We start from the raw sequence: 9,779 nt of genomic DNA, 5'->3' as shown, positions 1-9,779 counted from the left end.
ATGTCAGTTGATCCAGATCACTTAGTTCATTGGTGAACAAGGGAGGTTCATCTTCCCAAGTCTCAATACCAATAATTTGGCATTCAGCTTCATGATTGCACCAAGAAACTTGGCAGCTTGCTCTTCAGTAACATCCTCATTCTCTTCAGAAGAGGAATACTGATCAGAGCTCATGAATGGCATAAGGAGGTTCAATGGAATCTCTATGGTCTCTAGATGAGTCTCAGATTCCTTAGGTTCCTCAGAGGGAAGCTCCTTCTTGATCACTGGACGTCCCAGGAGGTCTTCCTCCTTGGGATTCACGTCCTCTCCTTCCCTTACAGGTTCGGCCATGGTGCTTATGTCAATGGCCTTGCACTCTCCTTTTGGATTTTCTTCTATATTGCTTGGGAGAGTACTAGGAGGGATTTCAGTGATCCTTTTACTCAGCTGGCCCACTTGTGCTTCCAAATTTCTAATGGAAGACCTTGTTTCATTCATGAAAGTCACAGTGGCCTTAGATAGATCAGAGACTAAATTTGCTAAATTAGAGGTATTTTGTTCAGAGTTCTCTGTCTGTTGCTGAGTGGATGATGGAAAAGGTTTATTATTGTTAAACCTGTTTCTTCCACCATTATTAAAGCCTGGTTGAGGCTTTTGATCCTTCCATGAGAGTTTGGTGATTTCTCCATGATAGATTATAGGTGTTTCCATATGGTTCACCCATGTAATTTACCTCTGCTATTGCAGGGTTCTTAGGATCATAAGCTTCTTCTTCATAAGAAGCCTCTTGAGTACTGTTGGATGCAGCTTGTATTCCATTCAGACTCTGAGAAATCATATTGACTTGCTGAGTCAATATTTTATTCTGAGCCAATATGACATTCAGAGTATCAACTTCAAGAACTCCCTTCTTCTGAGGCGTCCCATTACTCACAGGATTCCTCTCAGAAGTGTACATGAACTGGTTATTAGCAACCATGTCAATGAGTTCTTGAGCTTCTGCAGGCGTTTTCTTTATGTGAATGGATCCACCTGCAGAAGTATCCAATGACATCTTTGATAGCTCAGATAAACCATCATAGAATATATCCAGGATGGTCCATTCTGAAAGCATGTCAGAAGGAAACTTTTTGGTCAACTGTTTGTATCTTTCCCAAGCTTCATAGAAGGATTCACCATCTTTTTGTTTGAAGGTTTGAACATCCACTCTAAGCTTGCTCAGCTTTTGAGGAGGAAAGAACTTGGCTAAGAAAGCCGTGACCAGCTTATCCCAAGAGTTCAGGCTGTCTCTGGGTTGAAAGTCCAACCACACTCTAGCTCTGTCTCTTACAGCAAAAGGGAAAAGCATGAGCCTGTAGACTTCAGGATCTACTCCATTAGTCTTAACAGTATCACAGATCTGCAAGAATTCAGTTAAGAACTGAAAAGGATCTTCAGATGGAAGTCCATGAAACTTGCAGTTCTGCTGCATCAGAGAAACTAGCTGAGGTTTCAGCTCAAAATTGTTTGCTCCAATGGTAGGAATGGAGATGCTTCTTCCATGTAAATTGGAATTAGGTGCAGTAAAGTCACCAAGCATCCTCCTTGCATTATTATTATTTTCGGCTGCCATCTCCTCTTCCTGTTCGAAAATTTCTAACAGGTGCTTGCTGGATAGTTGTAATTTAGCTTCTCTTAGTTTCCTCTTCAGAGTCCTTTCAGGTTCTGGATCTGCTTCAACAAGGATGTTCTTGTCCTTGCTCCTGCTCATATGACAAAGAAGAGAGCACAGAAAAATAATAATAATAGGGATCCTTTTTACCCAAGTATAGAGGTTCCCTTTAGGTGAGTGGAAGAAAAGGAGAAGAAAAGAGAGAGATGGAATTTTCGAAAATTATTTTTGAAAAATGGTTAGTGATTTTCGAAAATAGTTTTTGAAAAAGGTTAGTGATTTTTTTTTTCGAAAATTAAAATAAACAATTAAAATAATTAGTTAATTAAAAAGAATTTTTGAAAAAGAGGGAAGATATTTTCGAAAATTAGAGAGAGAGAGAGTTAGTTAGGTAGTTTTGAAAAAGATAAGAAACAAACAAAAAGTTAGTTAGTTAGTTGAAACAAATTTTGAAAATCAATTTTGAAAAGATAAGAAGATAGGAAGTTAGAAAAGATATTTTGAAATCAAATTTTGAAAAAGATAAGATAAGAAGATATTTTTGAAAAGATATGATAGAAATTAGTTTTTGAAAAAGATTTGATTTTTAAAATCTCAATTAATGACTTGATTCACAAGAAATCACAAGATATGATTCTAGAACTTAAAGTTTGAGTCTTTCTTAACAAGTAAGTAACAAACTTGAAATTTTTGAATCAAAACATTAATTGATGATGTTATTTTCGAAAATTATGAGATAAAATTAAGAAAAAGATTTTTGAAAAACATTTTTATAATTTTCGAAAATAACTAAGAAAAATGAAAAAGATTTGATTTTTGAAAAAGATTTTGAAAAAGATAAGATTTTTAAATTGAAAATTTGATTTGACTCATAAAAACAACTAGATTTTAAAAATTTTTGAAAAAGTCAAATCTAATTTTCGAAATTTTGCGAGAGAAAAAAGGAAAAATATTTTTTTGATTTTTGAATTTTTATGATGAGAGAGAAAAACAAGAAAAATGATGCAATGCATGAACGTTTTAGATCAAAACATGTGATGCATGCAAGAATGCTATGAATGTCAAGATGAACACCAAGAACACTATGAAGATCATGATGAACATCAAGAACATATTTTTGAAAATTTTTTATGCAAAGAAAACATGCAGGACACCAAACTTAGAAATCTTTAATGCTTAGACACTAAGATTTCAAGAATGCATATGAAAAACACCATATAACACAAAACAAGAAAACATCAAGATCAAACAAGAAGACTTACCAAGAACAACTTGAAGATCATGAAGAATACTATGAATGCATGAATTTTCGAAAAATGCAATATGAATATGCAATTGACACCAAACTTATAACATGACTCAAGACTCAAACAAGAAACATGAAATATTTTTGAATTTTTTGGTTTTCTAAATTTTTTGTATTTTCTTTTAATTTTTTCTAAATAAGGATTCCAAATTTTTTTTAATATGAATTCCAGGAATCTTATGCTCTAAAGCTCCAATCAAAGGGTCAGGCATGGCTTAATAGCCAGCCAAGCTTTAGTATGTAAATCAGGAACAGTAGCAGATGGATTAGCAACAACTATCTTGCTCTTGATAACAAATTGGAAGCCTCAGTCCAAATGAATTCAGACATGGCTTTACAGCCAGCCAGGCTTCACATGCTTCATGAAACACTAGAATTCATTCTTAAAAATTCTGAAGAAAAAAATATTTTTAAAAACATTTTTATTTTAAAAATTTTTTTCGAAAACAAGGGAGAAATTTTTGAAAATTTTTTTGAAAATTTTTTTGAAAACAAAACAAAAAGAAAATTACCTAATCTGAGCAACAAAATGAACCGTCAGTTGTCTAAACTCGAACAATCCCCGGCAACGGCGCCAAGAACTTGGTATGTGAAATTGTTACTCAGGTTGTGAATTATTGTTCGCAATTGATTTCCTGGTGATGGCACCAAAAACGGATGCACAGAACCATGGTCTAAACATATCTTCACAACTTCGCATAACTAACCAGCAAGTGCACTGGGTCGTCCAAGTAATACTTTACGTGAGTAAGGGTCGAATCCCACGGAGATTGTTGGTATGAAGCAAGCTATGGTCACCTTGTAAATCTCAGTCAGGTGGATATAAAATCATAATGGGGTTTTCGAAATTAAATAATAAAAGAAGGATAGGAATACTTATGTAAATCATTGGTGAGAATTTCAGATAAGCGTATGGAGATGCATTCGTCCCACTGAACCTTTGCTTTCCTGCTTTCTTCATCCAATCAGTCTTACTCCTTTCTATGGCTGGCTTTATGTAAGGATGTCACCAGTGCCAATGGCTACTTTCAATCCTCTCGGGAAAATGGTCCAAATGCTCTGTCACAGCACGGCTAATCGTCTGGAGGCATCACCCTTGTCGTTGGTTGCTGATGACAAGTCATCTTAGCCTATTTTAGCTAGTCTTTTTCTTTTGTTTTCATTAGAATTATGCACTTTCTTGAGCTACAAGCAAGCTAATTGAGTAGATTTTCATGTTTCCCTTGATTAAACCAACCATATATGAATTCATGCCATTTCATGAGGTTTTGTGCTATATTTGTTGCATATTATGAAAGATTGAATATCTCATGATTTTGAGCATAGCTTTGATGAGTTTGGTTGATTAATGATAGGTGAAGAAAGCTTGGAGAAAGGTTGAAGCAAAGAGGAATGGCTAGAAGTGAAGAATGGAAAAAGTGAAATTGAACCTGGAGGCATGAAGTTAGCCCCAACATTAGCCCCCTAACTTGGAGGCTAACATTGGGAATGAAGATTACTCCCTGGGCTCCCCACGTTTGAGCCAACGTTAGCCCCCTAACTTGGAGGCTAACGTTGGCAAGAGAAGTTCTCCCCTGGGCACCAACGTTTGCGCCAACGTTAGCCCCCTAACTTGGAGGCTAACGTTGGCACATGAATCACAAAGGGGGAGGGGCACCAACGTTTGCGCCAACGTTAGCCCCCTAACTTGGAGGCTAAGATTGGCATATGAAGACACAAGGGAGGGGCACCAACGTTTGCGCCAACGTTAGCCCCCTAACTTGGAGGCTAATGTTGGCGCCACTAGCACAAAGCATTGCCAATGTTAGGGTCAAAGTTAGACCCCTAACGTTGGCACCAACGTCCATACCAGTAGAATGTTGCTTGCTGCTATGAAAAGTTGGAGCCAAAGTTAGACCCCTAACTTTGGCTCAAACGTTAGGTCCAACTATGGCTAACTTCAAAACCGGTTCAATTGGTTCACTTCGGTTCTTCTTCAAACTTCAAGAGCAATCAACCAAGGCCTCTTTCAACCCAATTCCACCAAGAACAAAGGCCCAACTCAAGGCTTGAAGATCATTTTTGAAAGTGTATAAATAGGATAGAATTCAAGTTATTGAGGGAGCTTTCCTTTTGGAATTTTCATAATAGTTTTTTTTTGGAGAGCTTTTGAGTGAACTTTAATTTCTTTGCTTTCAATTTCATTTTACTTTTGTCTTGGATCTTGGATTGGAGAATTGAAGAAATTCTGTTTCAATCTCAATCTTGGATTTCTCTGTTTATTTACTGCTTAATTGAATTTCCGTTTCTGTTACTTACTTCTCATCTAATTCCTTTGCAATTTACAATTCCCTTGCAATTGTTCTTGTTGGATCTAGGAAGGCATTGAGATCTAGACTTGGTTTTCTAGTCTCTGGGTCCTAAGATCTGAATTTCCCATTTCAATTCTCTGTTTACTGCTTCTTATGTTCATTTACTTTTCTGCTTCATATCCGGTTCAATCCCAATTCCCTTGTACTCCTCTGTTTGATACAATTTAATTTTTCCTTGTCTAATTTCTGCAAATCCACATCCCAATCCCCTTTACATTTCAAGCAATTTACATTCCTTGCACTTTAAGATTCCGCAATTTACATTTCTTGCACTCTAAGTTTCTGCCATTTAATTTCTTGTTCTTTAAGATTCAGCAACTTAATTTCCTGCTCTCTTTAATTTCATGCAATTTACATTCTGCAAATCACAAATCACCCAACCAACACTTGATTCGCTTGACTAAATCAACCACTAAACTAAAATTGCTCAATCCTTCAATCCCTGTGGGATCGACCTCACTCCCGTGAGTATTTATTACTTGATGCGACCCGGTGCACTTGCCGGTTAGATTTGTGGTGTTTTGGGAGAGATTCGTTTCTCACCAAAATATCTCATCAAGTTTTTGGCGCCGTTGCCGGGGATTGATTAGATTGACAATGATTAAGTGAGGTGGTAATCTAGATCAAGCACTTTTTCTTTAATTTTGACTAACCCACTAACTGTTTGAATTTTTGCTTAAGCTAACCAAAACTTCATTCTAGCAGTAGATTGAAGTGTAACTAGTTTGTGTGCTCTTATGTTCTGCTTGTATGTCAGGTACAAGAAGAGCCATACCCAATTTTCATGAACAAGACGAAAGAACTCTCAGGAGGTTAAGAAGAGTTGAAAGAGGGAAAAGTATTGTTGGAGAAGAGGAATCAGGCGAAGAATTCCACGAGATGGAAGGAGATACATCTAATCCAGGAGAAGGAGTCAATAATCAACCACAACAGAGGAGAGTGTTGGCTTCCTATACCTTTGCAAATGCTAGACATTGTGGAAGTAGCATTCTCACCCCTAATGTCAATGCAAATAACTTTGAACTGAAGCCACAACTCATCACATTGGTCCAGAACAATTGCTCATTTGGGGGAGGACCATTGGAGGATCCAAATCAACATCTATCTACCTTCTTAAGGATTTGTGACACTGTCAAATCCAATGGCGTGAATCCTGAAACCTACAAGCTTCTGCTGTTCCCGTTCTCATTAAGAGATAAGGCTGCACAATGGCTTGAAACTTTTCCCCAAGGAAGTATCACTAGTTGGGATGACTTGGTGACTAAATTTCTAGCCAAATTCTATCCACCCCAAAGAGTCATCAGGCTGAAAACCGAGGTGCAGACATTCACACAATTAGATGCCGAATCCTTGTATGAAGCATGGGAGAGGTACAAAGCCTTAATCAGAAAGTGTCCTCCAGAGATGTTCAATGAATGGGACGTGCTGCAAAATTTCTATAAAGGCCTGACATTGAAATCTCAGGAGGCATTAGATCATTCTGCTGGAGGTTCACTACAACTGATGAAAACTGCTGAGGAAGCTCAGAATCTTGTGGACATGGTGGCCAACAACCAATATTTCTTTGCTCATCAAAGGAGCCGCCAACCATCACAAAGGAGAGGAGTAATGGAGCTAGAAGGAGTGGATTCAATCCTAGCTCAAAACAAGATGATGCAGTAGCAAATTCAACAACAATTTGAGCAAATGGCCAAGAGGATTGATAGTCTCCAAGTTGCAGTAGTTAACACCAGCCAACCATCAACCACATGGGGACAAAGTGAAGAAACTCAAGAAGAACAACAACAAGAGCAAGTGCAGTATATGCACAATCAAGGACCAAATGAAGTGTATGGTGATACATACAATCCATCCTGGAAAAACCACCCAAACCTCAGATGGGGAGATAACCATACCCAAAACCAACAACCATGGCAGAGGAACTCAAACCAACACTCCAAGAAGCAAGGTATGAAGTGCAAGCCGATTATAATGTCAATAGCCAAATCAAACTGAACTATATTGGAGAACATATGCACAACATGGATCCGGCATTCCCAACCTTTGATGAATTCTTCAAAATGAGAAGTGAGGTAGAAGTGAAGAGGGCTATGAGACTTGAAGATAGAGTGGAGGAGGCTATGAATAATGCTGGCTTTTGGCAAGATCAACAACCACCAAACAAGGATGGTGGGAACTCTAGCAGCCAAGTGTATGAAAGGAGAAAGAAAAGGCATGACAAATGAAAGGTGGACTTGCTCCTTATTCATCACTACAAATTCAATCTGTTCTAAATTGTCTTTGCATTTCCAAGTAGTCTGTTTTAATTAAAGATCTTTGCATTATGTTTGTTTCTTTCAAAATAAGTAGGCTAGTTTTTGTGTTTGCTTGTGTGTTCATTTTCACTTGACAAGAAGTATGTATTGTCCCCTGCATCTTTAAATTCAATAAAAGAACAGTTTGAATGTGAAGCAAGATAATCTATGTTAGTTAGAAGTAGAATAAAAGTAAGTGGTGGTATGTGTGTGATTGTATAATAGCTCACTTTTAGTGAATAAAGAGCTAGGATATCTCCTTCTAAGTAAAGAGTGGCCTACTGTCTATGAATCTCAATTGAATAAAAAAAAATTCCTTGGTTAGAAAGAAAAACAAAAAGAAGGAAAGAACAAAGAGAGCCAAAAAGTGGCAAAACAAAAGAAAAACAAAAAGAAACAAAGCTGGACACCAATAGCTTGAACCTTAAAATATATGCCTGTGATGTCTTTGTACTAGGATCTGCTTGGATTAGTAAGCTCTTAGGAGTGCCTCAACACTTGGTGACTTGGGTTAACTAACCCGGGATCATCAGCTGAAAATCCACTATCAAGAGCAACCTAACTACAAGGCATTTAGTAACCCAAAGAGGTGCTGGGCATCAATGTTTTAAGAAGGAATGTGAGCCAAGTGTCTATAGTGAATAATGTGTCAAGTATAAAGAAAAGAAAATGAACTTGCTACACATGACACTCAAATAAAGCTTTTGAATAAAGTAATATCCAAGGATAAAGGAATAATGAGAGGTCATAGCAGTATGTCACTTGAAGCTTGAAGGAGACTTTCTAGGCCTAGGAGTCAATAAGAAGTGAGTATTTGCATATCCACATAAAACCCCATGAACTATCAATAATACTCTGCTAGCATGAACTTCCTCTTCCATTTCATTCTTTCTTCTTAATAATTCATTTCTTGCTTGGGGACAAGCAAGCTTTAAGTTTGGTGTTGTGATGACAAGTCATCTTAGCCTATTTTAGCTAGTCTTTTTCTTTTGTTTTCATTAGAATTATGCACTTTCTTGAGCTACAAGCAAGCTAATTGAGTAGATTTTCATGTTTCCCTTGATTGAACCAACCATATATGAATTCATTCCATTTCATGAGGTTTTGTGCTATATTTGTTGCATATTATGAAAGATTGAATATCTCATGATTTTGAGCATAGCTTTGATGAGTTTGGTTGATTAATGATAGGTGAAGAAAGCTTGGAGAAAGGTTGAAGCAAAGAGGAATGGCTAGAAGTGAAGAATGGAATAAGTGAAATTGAACCTGGAGGCATGAAGTTAGCCCCAACGTTAGCCCCCTAACTTGGAGGCTAACGTTGGGAATGAAGATTACTCCCTGGGCTCCCCACGTTTGAGCCAATGTTAGCCCCCTAACTTGGAGGCTAACGTTGGCAAGAGAAGTTCTCCCCTGGGCACCAACGTTTGCGCCAACGTTAGCCCCCTAACTTGGAGGCTAACGTTGGCACATGAATCACAAAGGGGGAGGGGCACCAACATTTGCGCCAACGTTAGCCCCCTAACTTGGAGGCTAACGTTGGCATATGAAGACACAAGGGAGGGGCACCAACGTTTGCGCCAACGTTAGCCCCCTAACTTGGAGGCTAACGTTGGCGCCACTAGCACAAAGCATTGCCAACGTTAGGGTCAAAGTTAGACCCCTAACGTTGGCACCAACGTCCATACCAGTAGAATGTTGCTTGCTGCTATGAAAAGTTGGAGCCAAAGTTAGGCCCCTAACTTTGGCTCAAACGTTAGGTCCAACTATGGCTAACTTCAAAACCGGTTCAATTGGTTCACTTCGGTTCTTCTTCAAACTTCAAGAGCAATCAACCAAGGCCTCTTTCAACCCAATTCCACCAAGAACAAAGGCCCAACTCAAGGCTTGAAGATCATTTTTGAAAGTGTATAAATAGGATAGAATTCAAGTTATTGAGGGAGCTTTCCTTTTGGAATTTTCATAATAGTTTTTTTTTTTGGAGAGCTTTTGAGTGAACTTTAATTTCTTTGCTTTCAATTTCATTTTACTTTTGTCTTGGATCTTGGATTGGAGAATTGAAGAAATTCTGTTTCAATCTCAATCTTGGATTTCTCTGTTTATTTACTGCTTAATTGAATTTCCGTTTCTGTTACTTACTTCTCATCTAATTCCTTTGCAATTTACAATTCCCTTGCAATTGTTCTTGTTGGATCTAG

The 9,779-nt window shown here is 37.8% G+C and overlaps 1 non-coding gene across 1 annotated transcript; it reads left to right on the top strand.

The window, feature by feature from the left end:
• The first annotated feature begins 1,090 nt into the window (after window positions 1–1,090).
• Window positions 1,091–1,198, top strand: LOC112724828 (small nucleolar RNA R71). Its single transcript, XR_003163973.1, has one exon. It is a non-coding gene; the product is annotated as a small nucleolar RNA R71 (small nucleolar RNA).
• Window positions 1,199–9,779: the final 8,581 nt, after the last annotated feature.

The sequence above is a fragment of the Arachis hypogaea genome, chromosome 11, assembly GCF_003086295.3.
Source record: "Arachis hypogaea cultivar Tifrunner chromosome 11, arahy.Tifrunner.gnm2.J5K5, whole genome shotgun sequence".
Taxonomy (NCBI): Eukaryota; Viridiplantae; Streptophyta; class Magnoliopsida; order Fabales; family Fabaceae; genus Arachis; species Arachis hypogaea.
Note: the sequence above shows the minus strand (reverse complement) of the source record. Positions and strands in the feature narration are given on the sequence as shown.